Raw genomic sequence first — 8506 nt, 5'->3', positions numbered from 1 at the left:
GAAAGAGGCGAGATTTGGAGCATGAGGAACTGGAGGAAGCAGGAAAGTACAGGAATGTTCATGACATGCTAAGGAATCTTTAATCTCATTCAAGACAATGTCCTTTGCTGTCCTGAATCCCTCTTGGTCATTCTGCCATATTTGCTACAAATCAATCATTTTGCAGTCCGCTCAGATTTCAAATAAGCTCTGAGAGGCTTTTTTCCATGTAAATGGGGATCTCAGATCTGTTTGAAAACACCACAGGAGGGCTAATTTGGAGATAATATTTTCTATCTGTTTGTATTCAAATGCACAAGATTTTATAGAGCTCCAAGAACTTACTGGTTAACTCAAATTTTCTAACAAAAGCTCTGTCTGAGAGCATGCCCTTATCTCACCGTCTGACCAATGAGAAGCAATGAGAGTACCCTTGAGAGCACCCAGCTGGTTTGCCTACAATCACATGGCGTGTGGAGCGACCACTTTCCAACATGCCTTCAGAAGGCTGTGCTCTATGTTTGGCATCTGGTCCTCAGTGGCCACCTTAAAGACCCTGAAGAAGAGGGGAGCCCCAAAGATGCAAGTGGCTCCAGAAAGCAGCACCCTACTTACTCCTCCTGCTCTCAACCGGTAGGACTTGAAAGTCTGGTAGACTAAGCCACTTCTCCACAAACTTGGCTAACTTTGACTAGTGGGTTTGGGAGAATGACCCTTCTTTAGAAAACATTTTGCCATTAGAGCAATCATGAACAAAATCTTGCTTCGATCCACAAACTTGGAAAATTATGAATATCTAGAATTCTCTCCTCAATTTTTTTTCTTTGTGATGTTCTTCAAATTGTTTTCCTCAAGCTATGAAGTCACCCGCAAATAAAAAAATCAATTATCTCTCCCCACAACATTAGTTTAAAAGTTAAGGAGATTACAAATGAGGCTGAAAAAAACTCCTGCCTTCTTTCTGTTTTCCAAGTCCTAGTCATTTCTCAAGATCCAAACCCAATGAATCTCATGTCTTCCCCAACAACTCACAGTCCCCACTGATCTACCTTGGATGTTAGCTTTAGTATCGTATACTGTTCACTTCTCTTCCTAACCAGGTTTCTGTGAAAATTGAGAATTAAAACAAAGAATAAATACAAAGGCCAAGATATCTACTCTATTACCAACTGGTATTGGCTAAGACTAACCACTAGATTTATATAGGCAGCCCTGAGCCACGGCAAAGGATGGATACATGCCCAGATGAAACACACACCTGGGAAGAGAAACACTGAAGAGGGTCCATTTTCCATGTGAACAAGCTAGCTTCCAAGAGGAGGAAGAAGGATGGAACCATCTAGAGCATGCTTCACCAGTCACATGGGTCACTCCCTCTCCTCCATGAAGGTCGAGTGAATAAAAAGGGAGAGGCCTGGAGGGCACTCAGGAAAATTCCTCCTCAAAAAATCCAGAGACGGGAAAAAGTTGTTTTCCTTTAAGCACATAGTTTTATATTAAATTTTCCCATGTGTGTTAGTTCTGTGCCCTCATCTGGATTTTTAAGCTTTTTCAGGACAAAAACCATGTCTTACATGTCTTGGATCCCTGCAGATGCAAATACAATGCTGATAAACGAATATTTAATAAATATTTCTTTTAAAGAACTGACAATAAGAGCAGAGGTTGTGCAAAGTTAACTGTTCAATTTTATGAATAACAACAAAACTTAGAAATTCTAATTTGTTTAATCAATAGGCTAACCATTTTGGACCTGGGTCCCAAATCAAATTGCCATATTCAAAAGACCTGACCTAAAACCATGCAGCCTTATTCTCTATTGTAAAAACAAACTAACAAAAACACCCTATTTCGTTATTCAGAACACATTATTACCCAAAAACCTTGAGCATAATTTAGCATAAGTTTATTCTTTACTGACTCAGAATGTCTGTTCTCCCTTAATGGAATATCTATAGAAAATATTGCAAGAGTTGGTTGAAAGAAAAAAGAAATACGTATCAAATTACAAGAAATAAGAGCTGGAAAATACTGCTTAAGGTACAAACACATTAGGATATACTCAAATTCTTCTAAATTGGTTGATGAAAATCTTGCAGTTATGTCATAATCGGAACAAAGAAAATCTATACTCTGAAGAAATGCCCTACGCCAGCACACCAAGCAAAATGCGGGTGTAATATTCCGGAGTGTTTATACACCATCTGCCTAGATATTAAAAATGCAGTTCCAGGCATAAAGAGAAGTATAACAAATCAAAGAACTTCTAAACTGAAATAAACGTTCTGAAATCCAAGCTCTAAAAGTTCCCCTAAGTGGGAACTGACAAGGTGAAGCCTTCTTTCTGAACAAACACAGATTACAAGAGCATTAGTGAAACTGTCATATATATATATTGGTCGGTGTCCTCTCCAAAGAAGAGGTAATTTTTAAATATTCCTGAAGAAAAAGAAAATCCTCGTGGGTTTGCCACAGTCTGGAGATAGATGCCTGTGTTGATCCATACCTAATCGAGAAACTATCTTCTGTGAAGGAAGATCTGCAACTCTTAACCACTATGGAGCAGAGACAACTGATAGAAACACTCTGTAACAGCAGCTTGTTTTTACCAATGGTGTTCATGCATTCTGTCGCCTCTAGGAGTACTTCTGAGGAATACCCTGAGAAAGTGGCCTTGCTAGGGAGGCATTAACTATCAGGTGCTCACTAGCTAGCCAGCCTTAGGAGGTGCTGAAGTGGCAAGCATGGAAATACTGCCAGGGACTGACTCCAACAGGAGTCTCCAGAGCCTGCTCAAACCTCCCCCAACTGCTCTCTAAACCATTTAAAAAGTTACTCCTTTAACTAACTGAAGTCTGTTAGTCATTTCATTTAATAGACACTTACATAGTGCATACTATGTGTCAAGAAGGATTTAAGGGCTTTAATCCTCCTAACGGGCCTTATTAAATGATTTTCTCATGATTCCTATTTTATTATAAATGAGGACACGGAGCACAGAGAGACTAAGTAACTTGTCTAAGGTCACACACAGCCCATAAGTGATCTGAATGCAAACAGTTCAGGTTCCTGAGTCAAAGCTGCTCTCTATAAGTCTTAATAACCCAAACACCCTCTTTGGCCATGATCATCATAAACAGACCCTAGATACCTCACACCACAACTATGTGTGTGTGTGTGTGTGTGTGTGTGTGTGTGTGTGTGTGTGTGTGTGACTATATATATACATATAATCAAGAAGGGATCATACAATGTAACACTAATGTTCATGTTGTCAGCATATGGAATATATTAGAGTCCCTTCACCAAATAGCTTAAACATAAAGGTGTAGGGCGCTGGTTCTCAAACTGTAAAGAGAATCAGAATCATCTGGAAGACTTCCTAAAACTCGGATTGCTGGGCCCAACTCCCAGAATTTCTGATTTGGTGGGTCCCAAGAACTTGTGTTTCCCACAACTCCCAGGTGCTGCTGCTGCTCCTGAAGGGAACCTACAGCTAGGGCTGCCAATAACAAAAGACCAAAGACTGGGGCTTAGACAACAGAAACTTATTTTCTTACAAGTCACGTTGAAGATCAAGATGTTGGTAGGTCTGGTTTTTCCTGAGGCTTCTCCCTCTCACTGTTTTCTGACATGGCTTTTTCTCCTGTTTGCATCCCTGGTGTCCTTTTCTCTTCTTATAAGGACACCAGTCATATTGCATTAAGGCCCCAATCAGGGCCTAAGTTTAACTCAATCACCACATTGAAGGCTCTGTCTCTAAATGTAGTCACGTGAATTAGGGTGTACTCATATGATCTCACTGTAAGCTTAATCATCTCTTTAAAGGTCCTTTCTCCAAATAAAGTTATATTCTGAGGAACTAGGGATGGGACTTCAACTTGTGAATTTGGGGGTGGCACAATTCAGCCCATAATAGTTCCATACTTTGAGGGCCACTCGTCTAAAGAGTATAACAGACACACATGAAGGGCATGCCCTGGACAGAAACCCCATGAGGGCAATCATTCACTTGTGCCGACAAATTAAATATGTTCATTGAATCTGCTCATGGATGATGCCTCTCACTCCAAGCCCTCGGTGCTGACCAGAGCAGGACTCAGACTCAGGACCAGCTTGCTCAGATCTGGGGCCTTGCAGATGCTTCCAGATGTCGACTATACTCTTTTCTCTACCCTTTCTCTGAATTTTGGGGCTTACCTCCATAAAGCCAAGAAAACTGATATTTCCATGATTTTACTCATGCAATCCAAGAATCAACCCATTGCATACAGAAATAAGATTGCCTCCTAAGAGCTAAACTATAATAGTGTATAAAAATAGATCAGGGTAAACATGAGGGTCACCTTACAGAGAAAAATGGCTCCCTGCCCTAGTCCTTTCAGGCTGCAATAATAAAAACATCATAAACTAGGTAGTTTGTAAACAACAGAAATTTACTTCTCATAGTTGTAGAAACTGGGAAGTCCAAGATCAAGGCACCAGAAAATTCAGTGTCTAGTAAGGATCCACTTCCTCATAGATAGACATCTTCTCACTATGCCCTCACATGGCAGAAGGGGCAAGAGACCTATCTGTGGCCTCTTTTATAAAGACACTAATGCCATTTATGAGAGTTCCACCCTATGATCTAACCACATCCCACATTTCAATACTATCACTTTAAGGGTTAGGATTCACATATGAATTTGAGGACACAAATTTCCAGACCATAGCAGTCCCAGACCTACAAGTCTTGATTTTCAAAAAATTGAAGCTATTTTAGACACATTAAATGAGTCTGAAAGAAGGTAAAGTGGTCTTAGAGACATAAGGGAAAGGGAGCTCCTAGCAGCTAACAGTGTTGGGCCCATCTGAGAAGCATCCAGGGACCAGGGAAGAATTTGGTCATTTCACCTCGAATACCAATCCACTTGCTGATGTCTCTTCTCTGAAGACATATGCACTGGGACATGCGAGTAGAGCTGATGACATGAAATATTTGAGTCATATCCTATCCCTTATCCTTGCCTTATGGTCATCAAGCAACCTTCTGATTATTTGGTTTCTTATGCACATAACATGTCTCAGGGAGAGCATGTCTGGTCACGCCAATCAAGAATATGATCCCCTGGCAATTATAGTAAATAATTAGTAAATTATTAAGCTGGTGTCCACATCAGCCTGTGGAGAGTTTTGTTCATGTAAGAAGTCGCCCCAGGAATCTTCAGTCAACTCAGAAATACCAACGAGATGTCAGTTTCTAAATTTTGGAGCCCAAAGAGCCAAACTCTGATTTTCCCAGGTATATGCCATCTTGTAAAGCGTCCTAGTGACCAGTTACCCAATTGTGTAGCACCCTGGATAGATAACCCTGACAAGATAACTGAGACATTTTGTGGTTGATCAATAAGACCACATTTAAAGGACAAGTGAAGCATAAAGCAAAAGGGACAGGCTTCGGACATAGATAAATTTGTGTTTAAATCCTGGTTCTACAACTTACCAGCTTTGTTACTGAACCTCTGAATCTCAATTTTCTTATTTACAAAATGGGAGAAATGCCTGTTATATATCAGTGGTCCTAAAAGTGTGGACCCTGGGTAACTTGGTCAGTTTGAGTTGCTGTATATAGATTGGGTGGCTTATAAATAACAGAAATTCATTTCTCACAGTTCTGGAGGCTGGAAAGTCTAAAATGGAGGCACCGGCAGATTCGGTGTCTGGTGAGGACTTGCTTCTCAGTTCATAGACTGCCATCTGTCCACTGTGTCTTCACATGGTGGAAGAGGCAAGGGAGCTCTCTGAATCTCTTTTATAAGGGCACTAATCCCATCCATGAGGATGCTGCCCTCATGACCTAATCACTTCTCAAAAGTCCCACCTCCTAATACCCATCACATTGGGAATTAGGATTTCAACACAGAAATTGGGGGTTGCGGGGACAAACACATTTGGTCTATAGCACCAGATCAGCAGCAACCACACTTCCAGGTGCTCATTAGAAATACAAATTATTGATCTGCTCACAGCCTAGACAGAAGCCAGAACTATGACAACCAAGCCGAATGCCCTTCAGAGCCCTCCCCACAGGCAAGAAAACAACTGTATCCAGCACTTGAGGCTCCGTGCAGGAGTGTGTGAGGGGATTGCAGCTTTTTCTGGTATCCTTCCCAGGCTAGCCCCTCAGCCTCTGCACCCACCTGGAGGGAACCAGGTGCTAGGGAGAGCAATGCATGCAGGGCTCCCAAGCGGGTAGGGGGTGCCCAGAACCGGTCCCTGCCCTCCCCCACACCATCCACTCTCAAGAGCTCTGAGGGAAAAAAAAAAAAAAGAAATGCAAATTCTTAAACCCTATCCCAAACCTAATGAATCAGAAGCTCTAAGGTGGAACCCAGCAATCTTGTTTTAACAAGACTTCAAGAGGATTCCGATGCTCACTAAAGCTTGAGAAGTACGATACAGGTTGTTGTGAAAATTAGAAATTGTGTGTACTAAGTATTTAGTACAGCACCTGGCACAAAAGTAGAAACTCAAGACAATTGTGTGGCTATTACTAGTACTACAACAGGAAATTTGGAGAATGAAGGGTTCTCCCATGATCTCACCCCCACTAATAACTATTAATTTCATTTCTTACTTGGTCAAGAATGCATATTTTAGACCTATAGTCAAGATCCTTGTATTTGTTCAATTTTTATAGATTTTCCTTCTTAATTTAGCAGCATAGGTACTTTTGCATATGCCACACAGTCTTCAAATTTCAGTGGCTGCCTATCATTCCATCAAGTAGAAATGCCATAATTTATGTAATTATTTCCTTAAGTTTTGACCAATTATGCTGCTTCCAATTTTTCAAGAGAGATGTCTGGCATACAATTTATTCCTTTCCTTGGAACATTTCAAACTCCTAAACAGAAGAATATCATGTCATGGAAAATAAATTTGTGTGAGCATCTTTATGTATGATCTAGAAACACTGGGTATGCCTAATGACGGCCTCCAACTAGAAATGGTGTTCCTTGGTATTTTATTAGGCAGAAAAATAGTCTCTACTATTAGAAAGTTTTTTAATTACTACCAAGTGTGAATATTTATAATTACTAAAATGCAATGTAACTAAATTAACTGTTATTTGAGTAGCTCACAGAAATTCACAAGTATTCTCTGTAAATCCATATAAATGATCTTTTTCAAATCATAAAACTTGTAATTCTGAATTGTTTGAAACTGATGGATTTCTGCATCCTTTTACATAAGAAAATATGTAAATAAACAAAATTGAAAATAGATTCCTTTTACAGTCTTGTGTCTGAATATTTAAATATCTGGTGAATTTTACTATTGATATGTAATTCTAAATCATTCCTTGTATTAAACTGATATATGCGATATATGAAAAAATTTGAAAACAACATAACATTAATGTTTATATTATCAGAAAGACAAGTATGTATCGTGAACAAGTATGTACTACGAATAAAAATTAAAATAATATTTAACTGTAGTATAATAAATTTAAACATGTTAGGGATTGAGATATTTATGTCTGCTTCTGAATTACTATGCTGAGAATAAATATGAGCTGAAAGATTAGTATTTTTGTTGTTGTTGTTGTTGTTGTTGTTATTGCTAGTAAGAAAGACACTGTTTGGTAATGCAGTTTGGTGTGATTATAATTGGACAAATACTTACTACTAGTTGTGGTTTTGCTGTGGTTCTGGAATTGTACACTTTGTTTATCCTTATGAAAAGGAGGGATCTTGAATTTTTCATTTTCATTTTCAAATTCAAGTTTCAGGCAAAAACTATGAACTTCAGTTCCAAACGGTACTAAATTATAGAAAATATTAAAACCCAATAAAATCAAGAGATATGAGATCGAATGAGATACTTCAATAGTTTTCTAAAACTAAGGTCAATTTATAAAACCAATAATATTTCTTCATTCCAGCCATAATCAAATAAAAAATAAAATACTCTTCACAATAAAGCATTTAATGTGAATAATATTTTAAAATTCTATAGGACATAAAATAAAGTATACGAAAAATATTAAGGAGCTCGATCATGTTCATGAATGTGATAACAACATAGTAAAGATGCCAATTTTCTCCAAATTAATTTCCAAATTTAGTATAATCCTGAACAAAATTTCTGGTTTGAAGAACTTGATAAATTTATTCTAAAATATATATATTAGAATAAAAGAACATAGATAACCAAGTTAACTCTGAAAAAGAAGAGCAAAAAGGGAGGACCTACTCTACCAGGTATTAGCATATATCGCAAAGCCTTAGTACTAAAAATAATGTGGTGCGCACAGAGTAAGAAATATGTAAACTTAATAGAACAGAGCTCGGAGATATGCATAGAAACATACATACACACAACATACACACACACAAAGGCACTTGATTTGTAATAAAGACGGGTACCACGAAGCACAGATTCCTTGTATGTTGTTGCGTATACTTCTCACCACCTTAAATGTTACTGCCCTGTCCAAACCGCCGTAATACCTTACCTTAATTCCTACAAAAGTGTC

Source organism: Pteropus alecto, unplaced genomic scaffold, assembly GCF_000325575.1.
Source record: "Pteropus alecto unplaced genomic scaffold, ASM32557v1 scaffold131, whole genome shotgun sequence".
NCBI classification, from domain to species: Eukaryota; Metazoa; Chordata; class Mammalia; order Chiroptera; family Pteropodidae; genus Pteropus; species Pteropus alecto.
Note: the sequence above shows the minus strand (reverse complement) of the source record.